Source organism: Artemia sp. Qi Xiang Cuo, chromosome 19 (assembly GCF_049724085.1).
Source record: "Artemia sp. Qi Xiang Cuo chromosome 19, ASM4972408v1, whole genome shotgun sequence".
In the NCBI taxonomy this organism is placed as follows: Eukaryota; Metazoa; Arthropoda; class Branchiopoda; order Anostraca; family Artemiidae; genus Artemia; species Artemia sp. Qi Xiang Cuo.
The window spans coordinates 47770962-47795970 of NC_142812.1; positions in this window are offsets into that span (position 1 = coordinate 47770962).

Below are 25009 nucleotides of genomic sequence, written 5' to 3' on the forward strand. Positions count from 1 at the left end.
TGTGTCCGAAGTCACCCCCTGGTTGGGGTGACTTTGAACACTTGAAGAGGTCACACATTTTTGGGTCTCACCAAGAAACAACTTGATGGATGTCATTGAAAAAAATCACCAAGAAAAGTGAATAATTGAGCTATGTGTTCATGTAAAAAGGAAGTTTGTATCTTTAGAAATACGCTTTTAAGGGGTCAAAATCTACAAAATGTACGGCTTCACCCCTCTCTCCCCTATGCAGGGCCGTTGGAATTTTGTTCGGAGGGTGGGGGAGGGGGTTTACAATCTTTTAACGCATCTAAAATTTGTTTATATACATTTTGTTACGTTTTTACGAATCAGACAGACATTTCGGAAGGGGGGGGGGGGTAAACCCCCTTCTCCCTCCAGGATACAGCCTTGCACATATGACCCCAATATCTTAAAGAAGGTGCAGCTTTCCTTTGAAAGTGTAGCGTTTTGTTTGGAATTAACAGAGTTGTTGTTTTTTTTTGGAATTAACAGATCGTTACTAATTATAATTCCTAGTCTATTTTAACAGTTCCTCATGACAAGAGTAACAAAATGTGAAACCGCTCTAAAAACTTCAGATTTTAAACAAGCAAAAGGAAAATCTTAGAAAAACTATTTCACTAGTTATGAACAAACTTATGATAAGGTGAATGGGGTCTTAAAAAGTTTAAGAAGGCTTAAACTTAAAACAAATCTAGAGTCTTTCGGGATAGTTTTTGTTGTACCCCCCCCCCTACTGTCGTAGGTATGACAGGGTATTTTTCACTGCAGTATTTTACTTAACATTTAAACGTGCTAGAAACTTTACATTGCGGTTGGAAATCATCCACTACGGGAAGCAAAAGCTTTTCTAACCTAAAAATGTACTTTTTCATCCCCTACTCCCTCCCCAAGGCAAAATATAGGACGATAACTGGAGTCCATATTACAATAAATAGTTTATGTTTTAACAGTTTATAGTTTATTCTTTCAGTTTATCAAGTCCTCTTTAAATATTTTTAAAGTCTTATGCTTGATACAGCATCGCTTTTTTGTTAGTGTTGCCACATTGAACATTTAATGACGCTTTTTTTAATTAAGCAAATTTTTCATCCGTAAAAATAAAATGTATATAAAAGCTCTGTTGATACAATTTTAAGTTTTTCGTACCCCCCCCCCCCCTCTCCAAACAAAATCCTGGATACGTCCCTGTTTATATAATTCTAACTTGGACTGTTGACACAGTTACGCTCAGCCTGCACAGCACTGCACAGCTCCACACAGCACTCAGCCTTGAGTGGCTATTTTTACTATGTAAAGAGTTTCTAAAATATCTGAAATTAAATATGAGTGGTATTTTGTAATAATAGAATATAATTTTTTATCAAATAAATGTTAAGGATGATACATGATAGCGTTCCTTCTTTATTTTTTATGCATATTCTTGTATATGCTGACTAGAATACTGTGTGTAAAAAATCCAAATGATAGGAGCGTTGTTGTTTTACAGGAAATTTTCACATTGAATAATCTTAAGGTTTTTATCTTCTTATAAAGCTTAAAAAATGGGATTATATATATGTTACATATATTTATTTATCTGTAAAAGTTTTTTTCAAAAAAAGGTGCTATTTTTCTGGTAGCATTTACAACCATTTTCTGGTTGAAAAAAACGTTCTAGATAGGCCAGGACTCCAGAGAGATTCTTTCTGCTTCCCAGTCTCCTTAATATTTGTTTTTATCGTCTGCTGACTGAAATTAGAGACCCCTGAAGATTGAAAGCCTTTATCAAAGATAGGGAAAGTTTCAATACGCAGTTGTTTGTTGACAAATCAGCTGTTTCTAAGCTTTTAAAGAAAGACATTTCCGTTAGATAGCTGTGATTTGAGTCTTGAACTCTTAATTGATTTGCATTAAATTCTACGCATTGTGGCAGAAAAGCTACAGTATTTTTTTTTGTTTTTTTTAAGTGTATCGATCTTTACTTGGTAGCTATTGTCCGTTTGATAAGATTGTTTTTAATAAGAGTTTTTTTTTCCAGTGTGAAAAAAAAGACCTGCATGTAACAATTTAGGAAAAATTCGTATAGGACATTAATTAGTTCTGGAAAACATTTTTCATGTGAATGACGTCGCAAATATCCACATGTCCAATACGTTAATGATTTTAATTTTTACAGCGTTGAAAATAAAATGTAATTAAAAATTTTGTTGTCTTTTTTTGCTGAGTGAAAAAAGCATTCTGAGCTGCGTTTAATGCAAGCTTGATAAAATTGAAATATTACATACACCCACTTCTAAATCCTCTACCGTGGAAACAGACACGTGGAAACTAATCCTGTCCCGCCCCCAGCCCAAAAAAAAACTATCAGTTTTAAAAACTTGTTCTTTATTTATTTAATATATACGAAAGTGAACGTTTGTGTAAAAAATTACAATTATTACAAATGATGATTTAATATTTTGACAAGGGAATACAACAATTTAAAACCTTGAAAAAGAAAACCAAAATTTTCAAGCTTAGTACATATCACTGGTAGAAATCGGACTAGATTCGATAATGAAATATTTTTGAAAAACTACAGTTTGAAAAGACATTAAATTGTGTAAAGAGCAAGAAACTGGTAATTGTAAAAATATTTGTATAGATTTTAACAAGGAATTAGCCAACTACAATTCAAAAAGCTTTAAAAAGAAATCCAAAAGTTTGAAGCTTAGCAGAAATCGTTGTTATAAATTGGACTTGCTTTAATAATCAAATATCTTTTAAAAAATACAGTATGAAAAGACATTAAATTACGTGAAGAGCAAAACACAAACAGATAAAGCAAAACAGATAGAAAATATAAATTTTTTTACTTTTATAACTTTAATAAATTAAATATTATTAACATTTTGATTACTAAATATCAGTATATGTACATTAAAGTGAGAATACATATTTATTTGTATTTTTTCAGTAAAGTAAGAATTTTGTTCTGGCCTTGGGAAGGCCTAGGGGTTTCGCGCCCAACTTATGTTAATTTCTGCTCGTTTTGAGTTTGACTCGGTTATGGAGTTCTTTACTTTTCTTTGTAAAACTTATTTTGTGGAAAAAGTTTTTTTTAATTAATTTCTGTTCGTTATATATTGACATAGTCTTTTCAGGGAAAAAGAAAGTAATACTTTAAATCTTTTCGTTTTTTAAGACTTTGTAGTTTGGCCTGCTATTTGCATGCTGGAGGATAATTTTCAGCAATTTTTAACAACATACATCATTTTAAAAATCTGGACACAAATAGTAGTGTTTAATTTAGTATCATACCTCCTCTAGTTGACTGGAAATGGAAAACTTGATACCATTCGCGAAAAAATCTGTTTACTTTCTTTGACAGCTTGGATACACTTACGGTATTTTGATCGGGTAATATTTTAAGAGCAGAAGTAGCCCCGAAAGTTTGAACATAATACCCTTAATCGTTCTTGGGATACTGCTGAGATGCCTTATTGGGAATTAGCATTATCACAGTGCGTTTTGATTTAATCTTAAGGCAACATTTAGTTTTTGAACATAATGGGCAAATGGGAGGGAGGGAGTGGAAGAGGGACTAGTTTCCCTCCAATCACTTTTGACTTTAAAAAGGGCATCAGCCCTTTATATTTTCAATCGAATGAGACCATTTCGAGGTTCCCACGACAAATCCTTCGATACGAAATGCCCAGGTCTAAACAACAACAAAAAATAATACATTATACCCATATGGATCTTTACTATAAAAATATCAAGCCTTCCAATCACTTTCGAATATTAAAAAGGGCACTAGGCCTTTAGATTTCCAATTGAATAAGCACTTTTGGAAATGACAAGGCTTTCTATAAACACCGTATATGCCCCAAGTGAATAAATTACAACCCTTACGCTAACGTCATTCTCAAAGACCTAATTTCCAGAACTCTCTACTTCGTTTAACAAAATAAGTATCCCAAAATTTTGATTGGAAGTGTTTGGAGGAATGGTGGGCGTGAGAGGGAGATTAGTTACGCTCCAATCACTTTCGACTATTACAGAGGGCACTAACCCTCTCAATTTCGAATTGAATGAGCCCCTTTTGAAATTTTACAACTCTATCTATAAAATCTTATATGCCTCCAGGGCATAAACTACAACCTTTGCCCTTGGGGTTCTCGGGGGTTTGTCATCCTTAAATACATAATTTCCAGAACTCTCAACTATGTTGAACAAAATGACTATCTCTAAACTTTGATTGAATGTTTTTGGGGAAAAGGGGGGCGTAAGAGTCGGGCTAATTTCTCTCCACTCACTTTCGACTATTAAAAAGGGCAATTTCAATTTCCAATCAAATGAGCCCTTTTAGAAATTTCTATAAAAACTTTCGATATAAACTTTAATGCCCCCAGGGCATAACTTCCAAGCCTTGCACTGCGGACTATGAGGGGGTTATCATCCTAAAATACCGAATTTCCAGAACTTTCAACTGCGTTGAACAACATGGATATCTCAAAATTTTGATTGGATGTGTTTGGGAAAATGGTGAGCATGAGGGGGGATTTAGTCGCTATCCAATCACTTTTAACTATTAAAAAAGGCACCAGCCCTTTCAATTTCCAATTGAATGAGCCCTTTTGAAGTTTCTACGATAACGCTAGATAGGTTTCAAGCTCCTATCTACAAAAATGTGTATTTCCATTTTTTGCCCGAAGAAAGATCACGGATGCGTGTTTATTTGTTGTTGTTTTTTTTATTTTCCCCTGGGGTAATCGCATTGACCCAGTGGTCCTAGAATATCGTATTAGGGCTCATTTGAACGGAAATTAAAATTTCTAGTACCCTTTTTAAGTGACCAAAACAAATGGAGGGCATCTAGGCCCCTTCCCACGCTCATTTTTTTCTCAAAGTCACCCAGTTAAAATTTGAGATAGCCATTTAGTTCAGCATTGCCGAAAATCTAATAAATATGTCTTTTAGGATGACTTAATCTCCCACAGTTCCCAGGGAAAGGGCTTCAAGTTATGAACTTTGGCCATTGCTTACATATTGCATTGGTTATTTGGAAGTATACAAACACTTTCAGGAAGGATTTTTGTCTGGTTGGGGGGGGGGCTGGAGGAGAAGGTTACTCGAGAGGATCTTTCCGTGGAGGAAGTTTCTTTGGGATAAGGGACATTTCTATGAAGGGGGCGTCGGATTTCCAAGCATTATTTAAAAAACCATCAGAAATTAAATTTTAAAAAATAAGTTTTTTAAACTGAAAGTAAGAAACAATATTAGAACAGAAAACAAACAGAAATTATTACGCATATGAGGGGGTTCTCCCTTAAGTCAATATCTCGCTCTTTACGCTACAAATTTGTTTAGTGCTTTCAAAAGAGCTATATATTCTAATTAAACGGCTTTTGCGATTCAGAGGTTTGTGAATTATAAATTTTTTAACTTTTAACGTAAATAGCGTGGTATTGACTAAGGGGAAACCCCCTCATATACGTAATAACATATACGTAATAAAAAAAAACAAAAAAAACAAGCGATACGGCTCAATATTAATTTAAACTCTTAGAAACGGAATTTTGGTTTCAATAAATGTATCAAAAGAATGGGCTTATAATGCTGATTCTAAATATATAAATTTTATTAAGTGTAGTATTACTCATCAAAGGCTACGAACCTGAAGAAATTAACCTGATTTTGTAAAGAGGGAGGAAACATCCCCTACAAGTGAAAGAATTTTAATGAAAATCACACAGTCAGATTCAGCGTATCAGAAAACCCTATTACATAGGTTTCAAGCTAATATCTGCAAAAATCTGCAACTATATCTGCAATGTATTTTTTGACAGAAGAAAAATATACGAATATAGAAGTTCGTTACGTAAGTTAATTTGTAAATTACATCATAACGAAATTTAGAGACAGCCATTTAGCAAAAGAAGAGTAAAAATTTTAGGCAAATTTTGTTTACTTATTCAATGACGGTGATCCAAAATAAAAGCTGCATTAACTAAAAAACGATCATAAATTAAATAAAAAAAAACAAGTTTTTTAGACTGAAAGTAAGGAGCGACATTAAAACTTAAACGAACAGAAATTATTCCTTATATGAATGGGACTGTCCCCTCCTCAACGTCTTGCTCTTTACGCTAAAGTTTGACCCTGTCTCACAACTTTATTTTTAAAAACAATAAAAAACTTTAGCATAAAGAGCGAGGCGCTGAGGAAGGGACAGTCCCTTTCATATACGGAATAATTTCTGTTCGTTTAAGTTTTAATGTCGCTCCTTACTTTCAGTCTAAAAAACTTGTTTTTTTTTATTTAATTTTCATTTAAGTTCAGATTGAAATCATCCATTAAGATAAACTCACATAGCCAATTTCGTATAGTCTTTAGAAGCTCGTCAAGTATCTGCAAAAACGAGAGAATGGATCGATTTGGAGACCAGCACAAGTTCTTGCCATACTCTGCCAATTTAGTTACTTCATTCTATGTCAAGGTATGTTTAGCATGGGTTCCTACTTACTCCCCCTGAAAATTCTCCCCAAATTTCAAATTGAATAACCAAAGGGAAATAACGGCAAAAAAAAGAAGAAAAGTGTATAATCACAAGCAAATATGAAAGAAGGGTGATGAATCATTGTTTAGGCGATGGGGGACCAGATGCCTAAAAGAGCGTATTTCAATACCAAAATTGTCTGAATCTCCAAGAGCCTTCGGACAAAATCAGGAAGGGGTATATTGGGGGGGGGTGTAGGAATTAATCCCTCATCTCCCTTCGTAAAGACTAAGCGAGAATAAGGCAACTGCGGGGTGATACTTTCCTTCTTATTGCAGACAAATACTTGACATTTATTTAAAAGCTTCAGTTAACTACACTGATTTGCTACATATTTCATAGAAATTAAATGCAAGTTGTGTATCCTAAGTTTGCATCGCCCATTATGAAGGATGTGCGGTGGATCATTTTCTAGGGGAAGACAGATGCTCCAAAAAGTTTATTTTCATGCCAAAACATTTTAACTTTCATTTAGTCTACATATACATATAGAATGATTCTTAGGGAAGATGAAGGAGGAAGAAATTAATATCTAGCGATTTTTGGAATATTTCTGGTCTACATCTTTATTGTTAAAGTAATGGGCAACATTAACCCATTAAATGAATAGATTTTTCCGTGTAAGAAGAATGTGACATTATACTTTGCTTAGACCTATAGGAACCATTGAAGCGTATCAAGTTGAATGAAGCTCTACACCTTTTCAAAGAGCACGAGTACATGCCTTACCACGGGCTTTTACTAGGACTGGTATATACCTTAGCAGACGGGTTTCTGAGCCAACATCCATTTTTTTAAGAATATACGGTAACTTGAATAGTAATTGAATTCAAATATAAGGATTGATTTTCAGTGTATTCAAAGGTTTATTGGACTTTTCTGTAAAATAGCTAACATGGTATTAGCATTCGACGGTAGGTTTAATGATAGCATATGTGATTAATTCCTATCAACCATACATGGAATGTGCTCAGATAAGTAACAGATTTGATGCATACAAAAGACATTTGTATAAAGTATTTAAAGGTTTATTGGACTTTTCTGTAATATGGTCAGCAGCCAAGCTTTCGGCTATTAGCATTCGACGGTAGGTTTAATGACAGCATATGGGATAAATAACTATATTTTCGAAAAAAGATATTATGCTGGCATATTTCTGCAAATGAATAATCTTGATTGGTACTTGAATAATAGGGGTGAAAATGATCTTAATTGGTGATTGACTTGTATGAAGGTGGTGAAAAAAGATTCAACTAATTACCAGTTAAGGTAAGCCCGAAGGGGATTGTTAACTCGTAGGGAATTTATCATAAATTAGGAATAGCATCAATCTATGGAAATGGTTAACGATCATAAAATGACCTTGTGAGTTGACCCAGCTTTACTTCTCCTATGTGTTCTATATAATACACAAGTACCATTTGAACAGTTAGAGCATAAAAAGTTGATACTAATAGAGATGTAGATGGCAAGAAAAGAATTTTAATAAAGAACTTCAGAACAATCCTTAGAAATCCTTGGAAATCAAGTAGTGAGGTGATTATGAGTACGAAGAATCAAGGACCGTAAGCACCATTGACCCTAACCACAAAGAACCTCAACTTCAGAAGCCTCACCATACCCCCAACCTCCAAGAGGCCCCCTACCCCCAACATTTTGCCCCCTCACCCATTTTTTTATACTTTTTTTGAAGTTTTTTTAACTTATTTTTTATTTTTTTTCAACATAATAGATTTTTCAACTTTTTTTTTTACATCTCTTATAATCACATGTAACATACTTAGAACGTAAGAAAATCACATTTAATATTTTCCAAATTCAAAATGAGAATTATATAAAAGTGTTAGTCGAGACTTTTAAGAATTAGAAAAATAAAGTTTGTAGTAGCACTTTTTTTTAGACTAATTTTTTTTTAACTCCGAAATTATTCAACTTTTTTATCGACATCATTTGTCAGATACGTCGGACAACAATGACAAAATCTATGTATTAGAATGAATAAATTCTTTATCAACATCTTTTGTCGGGTACGTCAGTGAAAATTGACAAAATCAAAGTATCAGATTAATTAAATTCTTTATCAGCATCCTTTGTCAGATATCTCTGATAACATTGTCAAAATCTAAGTATCAGAGTGAATGAATTCTTTATCAAATTCTTTTGTTGGACACATCGGATAACATTCACAAAGTCTAAGTATCAGAGCCAATAAATTCATAATCATCCTCATTTCTCAGATACATTGGATAAAATTGACAAAATCTAAGTTCCAGAGTGAATAAATTTTGATTTTCATCAACATCTTTGGTCAGATACATCGGACAAAATTGATAAAATCTAAGTATCAGAGTGAATAAATTCATTATCACATCCTTTGTCGGATATGTCGGATAAAATTGACAAAATATAAGCATCAGAATGAATAAATGCTTTATCGACATCATTTAAATGCATTATCAACATCGTTTGTCAGGTATATCGGATAAAATTGACAAAATCTAAGTATCAGATCGATTAAATTCTATATCAGCACCCCATTTCTCGAATACATGGAATATAATTGACAAAATCTAAGTATCAGAGGGATTAAATTCTATGTCAACATCTCTTTCTCGGATACATGGGATAAAATTGAAAAAATCTAAGCATCAGAGTGAATAAATGCATTATCAACATCCTTTGTCGGGTATGTCGGATAAAATTGACAAAATCTAAGCATCAGAGTGATTAAATTCTATATCAACATCCTATTCTTGTATAGATAAGATAAAATTGACAAAATCTAAGTGTCAGAGTGAATAAATTTTCTATCAAAATCTTTTGTCAGATACTTAGAATAAAATTAACAAAATCTAAATATTAGAGTGAATGTTTTTTTTTATTAACATCCTATGTCAGATACATCGGATAAAATCGACAAAAATCTAAGTACCAGGGTGAGTAAATTCGTTTTCAATGTTTTTATCGGATTCATCAGATAACAGTTTTAAAATTTAAGTGAAAATACAAAACGTTAAACAATAAACCAACACATTAAGCCATAAGCTGTAAAAATATACCTCGTTTTTCCATCCATCCTTCTTTAATGGTAGATCCTTCCATGTTTAGTTCTGATGCTACACCCTGAAACAAAAATCATTGATATATTTTTGAAGGGTTGTAGTAAAAGGTCACAAAAAGCTTTGTAAAAAAAAATATTGAGTGCCAATGCCAATACTAAAAAAAAAGATATTGAGCTAACAAGAACGTTTTTTTCCAAACCAGGAAAGACCTCCAGATTCTACTACACTTTAAGTAGAGCTGAAAGTTCCATTTCAGTTTTGCCACTGTGCTACAAGCATCGGAAAAGTACTAGATGAAGAAAATTATCGGCAACATCAGCTTAAGCAAGCTCATCACCTATGGAAATCGGCTGTAACAGCAGCTGTTGCAGTTGCGGCTGCCGAAAGACCGTTTAGCAAGCTCAAGTTTGTTAAGAATTTTCTGAGAACTACCATGGCTAATTCTTCACTATATTCCTTCTTGTTGTTGGAAAATGAGAAAGACCTCGCTGATACCGTTGACTCAAACAAGATTGTCCAGCGGTGGTCCACTTTGAAGAACAGGTGAATACAAATATAGCTGTCCTTACTTAAGCATTTGAACATGATGTATTACATTTTAGCTACTTGTTACCCTCTGTAGATAGTATAAAGGATAAAAAATTAATTTATAATGATATTTTGCGAGTCGTTTAATGTGTTCTAGGAGTCGTTTATGTTATGGGATCATAAACTTTTCCCCAGGCTTTTGTGCTTAGAGCCACCTCAGGTATAAATAGTATCATCATTTTTGAATTTTCGATTTAGTGTGAGTGGCTCGATTTCGGAATGGGTATATTTAGCTCTTCAGTTTTTAATTCTGCCAATTTTTTATTTTATCGGCTGGTTATTTTTGATGGTTCTCCATGTTGATTGGCTTTTAGGTTACTTTCCGTTATGTTGGTTGTTATCTGGTGTGTGAATAAAAATGCATTTAAGTAACGAGATAATCTTAATCAAATGCATCAATCATTCATGACAATGATCTATTTTGCAGGAGAGCAAATAAGAAACTGGAGTCGTCGCTATATCATTTTATATGACGACGGAACACTTTTGGGCTTCAATGCCTCGCTCTTTACACTAAAGTTTGACTTTGTCTCACAACTTTATTTTTTAAAACAACAAAAAACTTTAGCGTAAAGAGCGAGGCGTTGAGGAGGAGACATCCCCTTTCATATACGGAATAGTTTCTGTTCGTTTAAGTTTTAATGTCGCTCCTTACTTTCAGTTTTAAAAACTTGTTCTTTCTTTATTTAATATATACGGAAGTGAACGTTTGTGTAAAAATTTACAATTAGTACAAATGATGATTAAATATTTTGACAATTTTGACAACAATTTAAAACCTTGAAAAAGAAAACCAAAATTTTCAAGCTTAGTACATATCACTGGTAGAAATCGGACTAGATTCGATAATGAAATATTTTTGAAAAACTACAGTTTGAAAAGACATTAAATAGTGTAAAGAGCAAGAAACTGGTGATTGTAAAAATATTTGTATAGATTTTAATAAGGAATTACTACAATTAAAAAAGCCTTAAAAAGAAATTCAAAGGTTTGAAGCTTAGCAGAAATCGTCGTTATAATTTGGACTTGCTTTAATAATCAAATATCTTTTAAAAAATACAGTATGAAAAGACATTAAATTGCGTGAAGAGCAAAACACAAACAGATAAAGCAAAACAGATAGAAAATATAAATTTTTTTACTTTTATAACTTTAATAAATTAAATATTATTAACATTTTGATTACTAAATATCAGTATATGTACATTAAAGTGACAATACATATTTATTGGTATTTTTTTCAGTAAAGTACGAATTTTGTTCTGGCCTTGGGAAGGCCTAGGGGTTTCGCGCCCAACTTATGTTAATTTCTGCTCGTTTTGAGTTTGACTCGGTTATTTATTCTAATTTCTGTTCGTTTTGAGTTTCATTTATTTATTGATACTGATTTGTCGTAGTTTCACGCTTGGTAGATTATTTGATTTTATTTTTTCTCTTTTTTTGTTTAATGGAGTTCTTTACTTTTCTTTGAAAAACTTATTTTGTAGAAAAAGTTTTTTTTTTAATTAATTTCTGTTCGTTTTAGATTGACATTGTCTTTTCAGGGAAAAAGAAAATAATACTTTAAATCTTTTCGTTTTTAAGAATTTATAGTTGGCTATTTGTATGCTGGAGGATCATTTTCAGCAATTTTTAACAACATACACCCTTTTATAAAATCTGGACACAAATAGTAGTGTTTAATTTAGTATCATACCTCTTCTAGTTGACCGGAAATGGAAAACTTGATACCATTCGCAAAAAAATCTGTTTACTTTCTTTGACAGCTTGGATACACTTACGGTATTTTGATCGGGTAATATTTTAAGAGCAGAAGCAGCCCCGAAAGTTTGAACATAATAACCTTAGTCGTTCTTGGGATACTGCTGAGATGCTTTATTTGGAATTAGCATTAACACAGTGCATTTTGATTTAATCTTAAGGCAACATTTAGTTTTTGAACATAATGGGCAAATGGGAGGGAGGGAGTGGAAGAGGGACTAGTTTCCCTCCAATCACTTTTGACTATTAAAAAGGGCATCAGCCCTTTGTTTTTTCAATCGAATGAGCTTTTCAAAGTTTCCACGACAAATCCTTCGATACGAAATGCCCAGGTCTAAACAACAACAAAAAATAATACATTATACCCATATGGATCTTTACTATAAAAATATCAAGCCTTCCAATCACTTTCGAATATTAAAAAGGGCACTAGGCCTTTAGATTTCCAATTGAATAAGCACTTTTGGAACTTTCTACTTCGTTTAACAAAATAAGTATCCCAAAATTTTGATTGGATGTGTTTGGAGGAATGGTGGGCGTGAGAGGGAGACTACTTACGCTCCAATCCCTTTTGACTATTACAGAGGGCACTAACCCTCTCAATTTCGAATTGAATGAGCACCTTTTGAAATTTTGCGACAACTCTATCTATAAAATCTTATATACCCCCAGGGCATAAAATACAACCTTTGCCCTTGGTGTTCTTGGGGGTTTGTCATCCTTAAATACATCATTTCCAGAACTTTCAACTATGTTGAACAAAATGACTATCTCTAAACTTTGATTGAATGCTTTGTGGAAATAGGGGGCGTAAGAGGGGGGGGTAATTTCTCTCCACTCACTTTCGACTATTAAAAAGGGCAATTTCAATTTCCAATCAAATGAGCCCTTTTAGAAATTTCTATAAAAACTTTCGATATAAACTTTAATGCCCCCAGGGCATAACTTCCAAGCCTTGCACTGAGGACTATGAGGGGGTTATCATCCTAAAATACCGAATTTCCAGAACTTTCAACTGCGTTGAACAACATCGATATCTCAAAATTTTGATTGGATGTGTTTGGGAAAATGGTGAGCATGAGGGGGGGGGGTTTAGTCGCTTTCCAATCACTTTTAACTATTAAAAAAGGCACCATTCCTTTCAATTTCCAATTGATTGAGCCCTTTTGAAGTTTCTACGATAAGGCTAGATAGGTTTCAAGCTCCAATCTACAAAAATGTGCATTTTCCATTTTTGCCCGAAGAAAGATTACGGATGCGTGTTTATTTGTTGTTGTTTTTTTATTTTCCCCAGGGATAATTGTATTGACCCAGTGGTCCTAGAATATCGTAGTAGGGCTCATTAGAACGGAAATTAAACGTTCTAGTGGCCTTTTTAAAGAGACCAAAACAAATGGAGGGCAACTAGGCCCCCTCTCACGCTCATTTTTTTCTCAAAGTCACCCAATTAAAATTTTGAGATACCCATTTTATTCAGAATAGTCATTGTTGGGAAGTATACAGACATTTTCAGCAACGATTTCTTCTGGTGGAGGGGGGCTGGAGGAGAGGGTTACTCGGGAGGACTTCTCCGTGGAGTACGTTTTTTCGGGGTAAGGGACATTTCTATTAAGGGGGCGCCGGATTTCCAAGCATTATTTAAAAAACGATCAGAAATTAAATTTTAAAAAACAAGTTTTTTCAACTGAAAGAAAGAAGCAACAATAGAACTTAAAACGAACAGAAATTATTACGTATATAAGGGGGTTCTCCCCAAAGTCAATGCCTCGCTCTTTACGCTACAGTTTTTTTAATGCTTTCAAAAGAGCTATCTATTCTAATTAAATGGCCTTTGTGATTCAGAGAATTGTGAATTAATTTTTTTCAACTTTTAGCGTAAAGAGCGTGGTATTAACTAAGGGGAAAACCCCCTCATATACGTAATAACATATACGTAATAAAAAAAAAACAATAAAAAAAAACAAGCGATACGGCTCAAGAGTAATTGAAACTTTTGAAAACGGAATTTTGATGTCAATAAATATATTAAAAGAGTAGGCTTATAATGCTGATTCTAAATATATAAATTTTATTAAGTTAAGTATTACTCATCAAAGGCTACGAGCCTGAGAAAATTTACCTGATTTTTTAAAGAGGGAGGAAACATCCCCTACAAGTGAAAGAATTTTAATGGAAATCACACCGTCAGATTCAGCGTATCAGAAAACCCTAGTACATAGGTTTCAAGCTCAAATCTGCAAAAATCTGCAACTTTATCTGCAACGTATTTTTTGACAGAAGAAAAATATACGAATATAGAAGTTCGTTACGTAAGTTAATTTGTAAATTATATCAGAACCAAATTTAGAGACAGCCATTTAGCAAAAGAAGAGTAAAAATTTTAGGCAAATTTTTTTTACTTATTCAATGACGGTGATCCAAAATAAAAGCTGCATTAACTAAAAAACGATCATAAATTAAATAAAAAAACAAGTTTTTTAAACTGAAAGTAAGGAGCGACATTAAAACTTAAGACAAACAGAAATTATTCCTTATATGAAAGGGGCTGTCCCCTCCTCAACGCCGCGCTCTTTACGCTAAAGTTTTACTCTGTGTCAAAACATTATTTTTTTAAACAATAAAAAAATTTAGCGTAAAGAGCGAGGTGTTGAGAAGGGGACAGCCCCTTTCATATAAGGAATAATTTCTGTTCGTTTTAAGTTTTAATGTCACTCCTTACTTTCAGTCTAAAAAACTTGTTCTTTTTTTATTTAATATATGCGAAAGCGAATGTTTGTGTATACAGTCATGTGTCTGTTGGCCTAACCTTCACTCAACTACTAAACTGTTCACCCGATCGCGGATAAACTAAGAGATTGTTGAGTAATCTCTTCCGAATTTTTTAGGTATAAATTACCCCCCCCCCTCCAAGGCCCACTTGATGACAAATGAAATATGAATAATTTTGAATATGAAATATGAAAATATGATCCATTTTAGCGCTGATGGAATTAGAGAACCTTCAATACAAATAATTGACAGGCATTTCCAGTAAAATTATTTATATTTTTTGGATTTTCAAGTAATGATTTAATTCCGTAATCTAAGACACTTCCGGAACTATAAATTACTTTTTCAGTTAACTCTCTGAAGAACATTACTTTCCAAATTCAAAAATACTACCGTTATTAAACATATGTGGAGAATTTTCCATGGGGAGGGAATTTTCGAGGGGGGGATCCCTTGACGGTAGGGGGATTCTCGATATTCAAATGAATTTGATTTGCATATGTTTTTCAGCTTTTTTGCTTATGAGACCAAAATAAATTAATCAGGTTATGTATATAATTTTAGGATAAAAGACAACTGTATTTAGCCTGGGGTTAACTCTAATGTAAAAAGCTTGACGTTTGAAGAAACGTTGATGTTCGTATCTATCGAAACAGCGCATTATCGTATTTTTCTATTTATGTAATTGATTTTCAAACGAAGGGGAATTTTAGCGGACAGTTTTTATCAGGGAGGGGGAGGGATTTTCTGTGGAGTTTCTCACAAGGGGGATATTTCCGCAGATGGTTTTTCCATCAATTTCTATCATTTAAGATCGCAGCAACGCCCAACTTGTTAGCAAATAGGTTATATATGAACTATGGTCTCTTTAAAATTCGCAGCTTTTTCCTTTGTCACTCATATTATATAATAATTCATTATAGGTGTTATGTCATTGGTATAGGTGTTATGTCTTTGTTGTTCAAACTTTGTTGATTGTTTGTTGTCAAGCAAAAGCCATATGCCATTAATTTTAATTTTTTTTAATTATTCTGTTTCTCTTTGAAATATTTGTCAGTAGCTTTTTTAACTTATTCAAAATGACAGCAGAACTTTTTCGTTTTTCTGTGACAAAATTTACCTTTTTTTTGTTTTTTTAATTTTTTATTATTTCTTCTAGTCTTTTTTTGCATAATCTGTCTTTTTTTCACATCTTTAAATGCCTTCTTTTTAATCGCTGGTCCATTCAAATTAAAATTTAGAAATGACGTAAAAGTTATTTATGAATAAAATCGTTAAACTCGATGTAGTCCCTGAGCCAACATACAGATGCCAAAGTTTTCTACAGGGAAAAACCCCATTATTATGGCCATTATTTTCCGGCTTTCCCAGGGATGGACAGTCTTCAAGAATTTAATTCAATATTCCGGGGACAATTTTTACAGGGTAATTCCTTCCCAGGAACAATCGAGAAAAAAAAAACACCCACAGAATCTTGGTTCAAAAATAATCGTCAAATCGGGGTCAAAGTTCAACAGCAATAACATAATTGTAAAATCTTATGACCTAATTGTAGCATTTAAATATGGGATTATTAATTCCATAATACGATTGAAAAATATGTAAAGAGTGCCACTCTTTCGGTGCCTCCACAAAAATCGAAAACATTTATGATTTCCAGATAAACTTTTTTTCCTATGTTCCGTAGGGTTTGTGTAACTGAGCGAAGTTGGATGTGTATGTGTGTATCGCCTATGGCACTTTGCTCCGGCTTGATTTTTAGCGAGTAACCTGTGGAGGGCGGCTGCTCGCCATTTTCATTTTTAGTGTCTGGGTTCATTTTTTTTGTTCTTTTCACCTGCATTTCCGGCAACTAATCTTGTCGGGGGGGGGGAGGTATATGATAATATATGCGTTTTTCATTATTTATATTCATTGTTGATTATTGAATAAGGCTATCTATCTATCTATCTGTCCATCATCATTCAGAATTTGTCCCCGATTTTAACAAATAATCCAACCAAGGGATTTTTTTAATCTTCTTTCAACATGCATTAAAGAAATCTACTAGGAAAACAGTGGAAATTAGGTCCCTCCCTTAGGATCGAATCTAATTTAGCTGTAGTTTCTTGGAAACAACATTGAAATGATATCTTGTGACCTTGCCCAAACTAAAATTGATGAGACTGAGGTTTTTCTTAGGTTTAAGAAAAAAAATGAGTATAAATACCAAAATTATTAAATTGGAGTATTTTTATAACACATAGAATTGGTATTATAGCTTTGTTGCAGAAAATCTGTCCACATCGATATTAATATATTCTATATACAAAAATATATTCCGATTTCAATCCACCTCTTACCCCAAGGACCAAACTTGCATTTACCCAAGATCAGAAAGAATAAACATATGATAGCTCTATAATTCTGTAAATATCTTGGTTTAAACCTAGCTCTTCAGGTTGCCCACCTTTTCATCAGTGCTGTCTCGTTGAAACACGAAAACAAACAAACAAACTGTTTAAATTTGACAACATTTTCGTCCAAAAAAATTCAGACATTACCCATGTTTTGATTCCCAACGAAACCCACATCTATTAAGGAAAGCTACACCCAAATTCAATCGGAATAGAAATTGCGTTCGAGCATGCCAATATACTTCAGTGGAGAAGCCATTGATTATTCATTTTTAGTGTTTAATAAGACGTAAAGAAGGTCAGCCAGGGAATATGAGAAGTGCCATTTGAAAGAGTCTAGATTACCTTCGGGTAGGTTGCATATACTAATCCCAGAAATTGCACGATAAGCAAGGATAAGTGACGTCTATGTGAACATATAACTTAATCATTAACAAAAATATATATAAAAAAATATTTGTAGAGAACAAAAAAGGGAATGTAATTGTGAAAATTGGCACACCTTGAAGAACATGCAAATAAGCTATGTTTACATTAAACTACATATGATCATTGCTGTATTTCGCGTAATTATCTATATGCATTTCAGCTAGCATCTGGGCGGAAAAGTATTTGTTGTTATCTCTTACGGATTACATCCACGGAAATTAGACTTCAAAAGCACCAAGGGCAGTGAACACGAAATATGATTGTTTGAATAGGTTAAGTGGAAACTTACACAGACCCAAAAATTGGGAAAAAAATGAGAATTCCATTTTTAATGCAAAAGATCTCCATATTCAGTTATGCGGTGTTCAGTAGCAACGGGCACCCAATTAAAAAAAGTAGCCTGAGTGAAAAATCAGCAGAAAATAAGCTACACATAATATGTAGGGCCGTATCCAGGAATTTTGTTCGGAGGGTGGAGGAGGGGGTTTACAATCTTTTAACGCATCTAAAATTTGTTTATATACATTTTGTTACGTTTTTACGAATCAGAAAAACATTTCGGAGGGGGGGGGTAAACCCCCTTCTCTCTCCTGAATACAACCTTACACATATGACCCCAATATCTTAAAGAAGGTGCAGCTTTCCTTTGAAACTGTAGCGTTTTTTTTTGAATTAACAGAGTTGTTGTTTTTTTTTGGAATTAACAGATCGTTAATGTTTAAATTCTTATAGACGAAAAACATTTTCAAACTGATTATAATTCCTAGTCTATTTTAACAGTTCATCATGACAAGAGTAACGAAAATGTGACACCTCTCTAAAAACTTCAGATTTTAAACAAGCAAAAGGAAAATCTTAGAAAATCAATTTCACTAGTTATGAACAAACTTAAGATAGGGTGAATGGGGGCTCAAAAAGTTTAAGAAGGCCTTAAACTTAAAACAAATCCAGAGTCTTTCGGGATAATTTTAGTTGTGCCCCCCCCCCTACTGTTGTAGGTATGACAGGATATTTTTCACTGCAGTATTTTACTTAACATTTAAACGTGCTAGAAACTTTACATTGCGGTTGGAAATCATCCACTACGGGAAGCAAAAGCTCTTCTAGCCTAAAAATGTACTTTTTCATCCCCCACTCCCTCCCCAAGGCAAAATATAGGACGATAACTGGATCTATGAGTCCATATTAGAATAAACAAAATAATAAGCCCACATTTCCTGCTCATTATCTTTGTTCTCAGAAACCTTATTTTTCCTCTTTATTATATATATAAAAAAAAACGATTAAGGTAACTTAGGCATTTAATTATAACTCATTATTTATAAAACTAAAATTTGTATAATATTATAATTTGTATATATTGCCCCTTGATGTAGGGGAAGTAGTCAAAGAAGCTGAAGCCATTGCTTCACTTGAGGCCAAGGTCTTATCAGCTTTCTTAGAAGCTGTCAGATAGTTTCTAACCTTTTCCACAAGCAGGTTTTCATTATAGCCACAATTAAACAAGATGAAAGCACAGCTAGTGACCGACTATTGCATTCTGAGGGTCCCTAGTTATTCTTCAAAATAACATTTTTATATACCGAACTCCAGATGGCTCCAGATACCTTATAATTTAAATTAAAACTAATATATAAATTTACATCGAATATAATTTAACGATTTTTATTAACATAATAAATTACTTTTAGAAAATATTATATATATTTTAATTATTTTTATATTTAAATAAATATGAATATACAAGCAATTAATTTATATTAAACATAATTTATTACAATTTATATAATATGTAATTGTAAATTATTATAAATAGTAAGACAACATTTTATATTCATTATATCTCAGAAGCATTATTTCTCTCTTAGTAGAAAAAAGTTTGTACTATTGACACAGCTACACTCAGCCTGGCTTCCCCCTATTAGATACAAAGCAGAAATTTATAGTTTCCCCTGTGTTCAATTGCAGTTTCGATCTATTTCCAAGGTGCAACATTAACCTGATATCCTTTGGACTCCACCCAAACTGGACTTAATGAAATTGAAGTGTTTCCCGGCCTTAAAAAAAAACAATTAGTAGATGAGGCTTTAGTCGAAGCTTTGTAACCAAGTGACTGACAAATTTTTACCTTTGTTAGAAATAGAAGCAGAGGACCAATAACTTCCTGGGAAAAGCATAATACATTTAATTATTCATAATAATAGTTTATTTAATATTAACGGTATTTATATCAAAGGTCGTATCCAGGGGTGGGTGGGTACAGGGTTACCCCCCCCCCAATTGTGTCATGAAAACTAAGAAGAGCCTCTAACTAAGCAAGACGATTTGATTAGTTTATTCTTTCAGTTTATCAAGTTCACTTTAAGTATTTTTAAAGTCTTATGCTTGATACAGCATCGCTTTTTTGTTAGTGTTGCCACATTGAACATTTAATGCCGCTTTTTTTAATTAAGCAAATTTTTTACCCGTAAAAATAAAATGTATATAAAAGCTCTGTTGATACAATTTTAAGTTTTTTGTCCCCCCCCTCCGAACAAAATCATGGATACGTCCCTGTTTATACTAATAACTCTATTTCTCCGTTATATTTCTTTTCGGGGTTTTAGCTTCTAATTTGAATGAGTTGATATTTATTTACCCCACCATGAACTTTATGCTTCATAGAAAATATTACATCTTTTGAAATAAACAATAGATTATATCCCAACAATAGAAACATGTGTCACTTATTCTTTTATATTTGAATATTTTTTCTTTTTGTTCGTTTTTTTTTACTTTTCCCATCTTTTTCACATCTTAACTAAATTGTTTACTTATGTAGCTGCATTTTTTTCTTTATATTTTTTCGTTCACAGCTTTTTGTTATTTGCTACTTGCTTCTCCTCCTTTCTTTTTTTAATCAGAAATAAAGATTTTAATCTTGCAAGAAGTCGCCCTTAATTTGCCATACCATGAACCGTATTCTTCTTAGGAAATAAAACTTATATTAAAAAGTCGTTTTATATATTGTAGAATTTTCACCACCATCCCCCAAAATTTCTGTCTGACTCATAAAACGTAACAAAAATGCATATATACTGATTTTTGATGCTTTTTTTGTAAACCCTCTGAACAAAATTACTGGATTCGGCTCTCGTGGTGGTTTCATTTTTCCCTCCCAGAATTTGGTTTTTACTCTTGCTATAACTGATAAATCATTTAGGTCATAAAGAAGCTGCGTACATTTTGACGGTGAAAAAAAAAGTAATATAATAAACAAACAAATAAATAAAAAAATAGAATCAATGTATTTCATTCTCATTTGTATAAGCTATTAGCATGTGTTGACTGAGTGCATTACGAAGAAAACAAAAAAAATAGACACTTCTATATCTTATCCTCAATAAAAGATAAGTAACAATAAAAAAATAAATATATATAAATATAAAATAAAAAATTTAATCTGTAATAATGTAAGCTGTAAGCTGTACAAAAATGTAATAAATATACAATAATATATAATATATAATACTATAAGATTAATAGATTATAATAAGACTATAAGATTAGCTCATAAACGAATCTAAACAATTGTTTTAAAGTGTAATCATTTGGGGCTTCAACAAAAAACACCATAGAATTTCAAGAGTTTTTGTGGGGGGGGGGGGTGTTGGACAGGACTGGTTTCCACGTGTCTGTTTCCACGGTAGAGGATTCAGAAGTAGGCGTACGTAATATTTGAATTTTATTAAGCTTGCATTAAACGCAGCTCAGAATGCTTGCTTCACTCAGCAAAAAAAGACAACAAAATTGTTAATTACATTTTATTTTCAATGCTGTAAAAATTAAAATCATTAAAACATTGGACATGTGGATATTTGCGACGTCATTCACATGAAAAATGTTTTCCAGAACTAATTAATGTCCTATACGAATTTTCCCTAAATTGTTACATGCAGATCTTTTTTTCACACTGGAAAACAAAACCATTCTTATTAAAAGCAGTCTTATCAAACGTACAATAGCTACCGAGCAAAGATCGGTACACTTAAAAAAAACACAAAAAAATTACTGTAACTTTTCTGCCACAATGCATAGAATTTAATGCAAATCAATTAAGAGTCCAAGACTCAAATCACAGCTATCTAACGGGAATTTCTTTCTTTAAAAGCTTAGAAACAGCTGATTTGTCAACAAAAAACTGCGTTTTGAAACTTTCCCTATCTTTGATAAAGGCTTTCAATTTTCAGGGGGGTCTCTAATTTCAGTCAGCAGACGAAAAAAACAAATATTAAGGGGACTGGGAAGTGGAACAAATCTCTCCAGAGTCCTGGCCTTTCTAGATCGTTTTTTTTTTCAACCAGGAAATGGTTGTACGACGATCTTTAGAAAAAAAATAGCACCTTTTTTTGAAAAAACTTTTACAGATAAATAAATATATGTAACAAATATATAACTATAAATATCTGTAAATACATGTCAACTCCCCCCCCCCCCAACCAAATTTAAAAAATACTGGCATTCAAGATTAAGTAGTATTTGGTTCTGCTATGAATCATGCAAAACGCTAACAAAAAAAATGAAAAAAAAAACTAAAGAACAAATCCTGTAAATAGCAACAAGCTTTAACCCAGTTGAATCAATTGAGGGACAGAGTTGGTGGTAACATCCCTTGAATATTTTGCCCCCCCCCCACCTTATTTTGAAAACCACTATTTTGGGAGGTTAGTTTTAACCCTCAATTATATATCCACCAATTGAGGAGTCTGAACAAAAGAAGAACTCTCAACGGAAATGCGATGATTTTTCTTCTGTTCTTCAGATTTTATGTAACCTGACAATGGCGTTAACTTCTCAAATGTTGTAATTAGATCGTAGCTGCATCCAACATGTGAGATATCTAGACGGTAAATTTAACTTAAAGTAAAATTCCTGACCATAAATTATCTTAGCCTCATTATAATATCTGAGGGGTAACAACTTGGCATTTTGAGGGACACCTGGAGGCATGAGGCACGGAGGCACGCCGGAGGCATATTCCAAAGGGCGCAATATGTAAATATATACAGCTTGCCTCTTATTCAGTATATGTCGAATATTTCAGCACCTTCAAAAGCGATTTTTTAAAACTTGGAAAAAATCATTTACAGGTTTATTTGGCAAGGAAAAGAACCCCCAAGACTGAAAACAACTGATATGTACCTAAAGAAGAAGAACGGAGGACTGCAAGTTGTTGATATCCATGCAAAAACTAGGTAACCATACGATGGCACTGATGGTGTCACTTTTTCCTATTACACATGCAGCGTTGCCACCAGCTCAAAAATAAAATTCTGATTTTTTTTCAAAAAAAATCCTGAAATTAAAAAAAAAATCCCAGAACACGGTTTTTAAGTTATAAAACATAGGGCTGCACGGTGCTGACGTAAAAAGCAAGGTGCGAAATTCAAAGTACCGTGAAACGTGGTTTCTAGTTGTAACTAACAACTGATTGTCAATATTCCTAGTAATATTTCGACGTGAAAACGTTCTAGTGGATTAGTAGGATCTACGACAAATATTTTAGGCCAAAACAATTCGCCAAAGTTCCGAAAAAAAGTGTCTACACATCCACGTTTCATCGCTATTTTAATTTCCCGCCGAAGAATTGACGTCACGCTTCTCAGCCATATTCAATATGGCTTGACCAGCGGTAAAAGTTGCCTTTTATCAAGTCTTCACATGTCTCTTTCCCTTTTATCATACCTGCTTTTCTGTTTAGTGGCTGTGCCAAGACGCACCGTTGGATCTCGGATCCTTAATTGTACTAAAAAAAGGAATCTGCTGCTTTGACACGAAAGATTCCGGAAGAAACACAGATCCCTTTTTCCCGAATGTACTTAGAATCCAACTTTCTTGGTATTAAGCCCAGGCCTTTAGGTATTTGGAGAGAAAAATGTAAAGCAACAGTCAGAAAAACTGTTACTACCGAGTTATTAGTAAAAAGCGCTAAGTAAAGCAACCAACTAAAAAAATAACTAGTTTCTCAGATATTTATTGGTACGTTTCAGTAATCATCTCGATAATCACAGCTCAAATGACAACACTAAGAAACTGGACAAAAGAGCTTCAGTAAATCAAACTAAGCTTGGTTAGCACAAGTATAAACACTAAGTCTTCTACTACTAAGTCTTCTACTGAGCAGAACAAGTTTTCTGATGCTATTCATCGCTTCCGCTGCCTTAGATCTCGGATTGTATTCGAGACTCATAAAATTATATCAAGAACTCAAGTGAATAGGGGACGAGGGGCACACGGAGTTGAGCTGGAAGGACCAGCCCTGCCATGGGTGGTCTCCTCGTCCGTAGGAGACATGGTTCAAGATTTTGTTCAGTTCTGTGCCCTCATGCAAGTCGGTATTAAGGTTATTTTTGTTTTTTGGTTGATGGGTTGGTTTTATTTTTTTTTTTTGTTGATTAAGGTTGGTCATAAAAAGGGCTGAAAAAAGGAAAAAAAGAAGAAAAAAGTGCCAACGCAAGAATGGGTTTCTTGTGGACGGAGGACGCCCTGTCTATGGGAGAGCCAATAGTTTTTTTTTGTTTTAAAAAATTTTAAAGTTGTAAGAGTAAGCCTTTTGGAAGACCACCTTTAAAATTCGAATTCGTATTAGTGAAAATTGAAGGATATGAATTTTAGGAAATTGAAGTAAAAATGCCACCGGAAAAGCGTCTCCTAGAGAGGGAAGGTCAACCTGGAACGGGGGGAGCGATAGATATTTGGCAAGAAAAAGTTAAATGGTAGTATGCCTTCATGTCCACTAATACATTGACTGGTATATAATAATTTTTTTTTTTTTAAGTTTAGGTGATATGATAATGTATAAAGTTGTAAGATTTATATGTGTTTGTATTAAAATATCACCGAGTGGAGAGGAGGAGGAGAGGAAAAAAATAACAACTACCTCTGAAAGATGTTAAGCAAAAGTCCTTCTGTTGACACACAGAACATGGCGATAGTGGTGGTTATGGTCTTGAGGTCAGTTTTGGGTTTAGGTGCCATTTTTAACATAATGATTGCGATGCTGACGAGACATAAAAAAAAGTAGAACCAATTCTTCTGGATAAATAAACTCAGCTTTGTGAAGACGTCTGAGTAAAAGACATAGACAATGTTGGTGCCAATTTCCATAGAAACGGGTTCTGCTGAATGCATGATATGCAGGCTGGAGTCACAGTAACCCTGGTCTACCAATGTGGCAGTTAATCTGAGATCAGCATTCAGCCGGAACCACTGGCACAGAATTCCTATCTTGTCAGGGAACGGCATCGCCATATTCTGCGTGTCAACAGAGTGGCATCTTCGCCCAGACAAGTAGCCAAACTGTATGACCAGCCCAACTAAACTCTCTTTCCCCTGCCAACCGGTCTGTAAACGCACCATTCACCGATACGCAATTCCAATTTCACACCAACCCATGTATTGGTTTGTGGTGACTCACGTGGCTCTACTCGTCGGCCGTG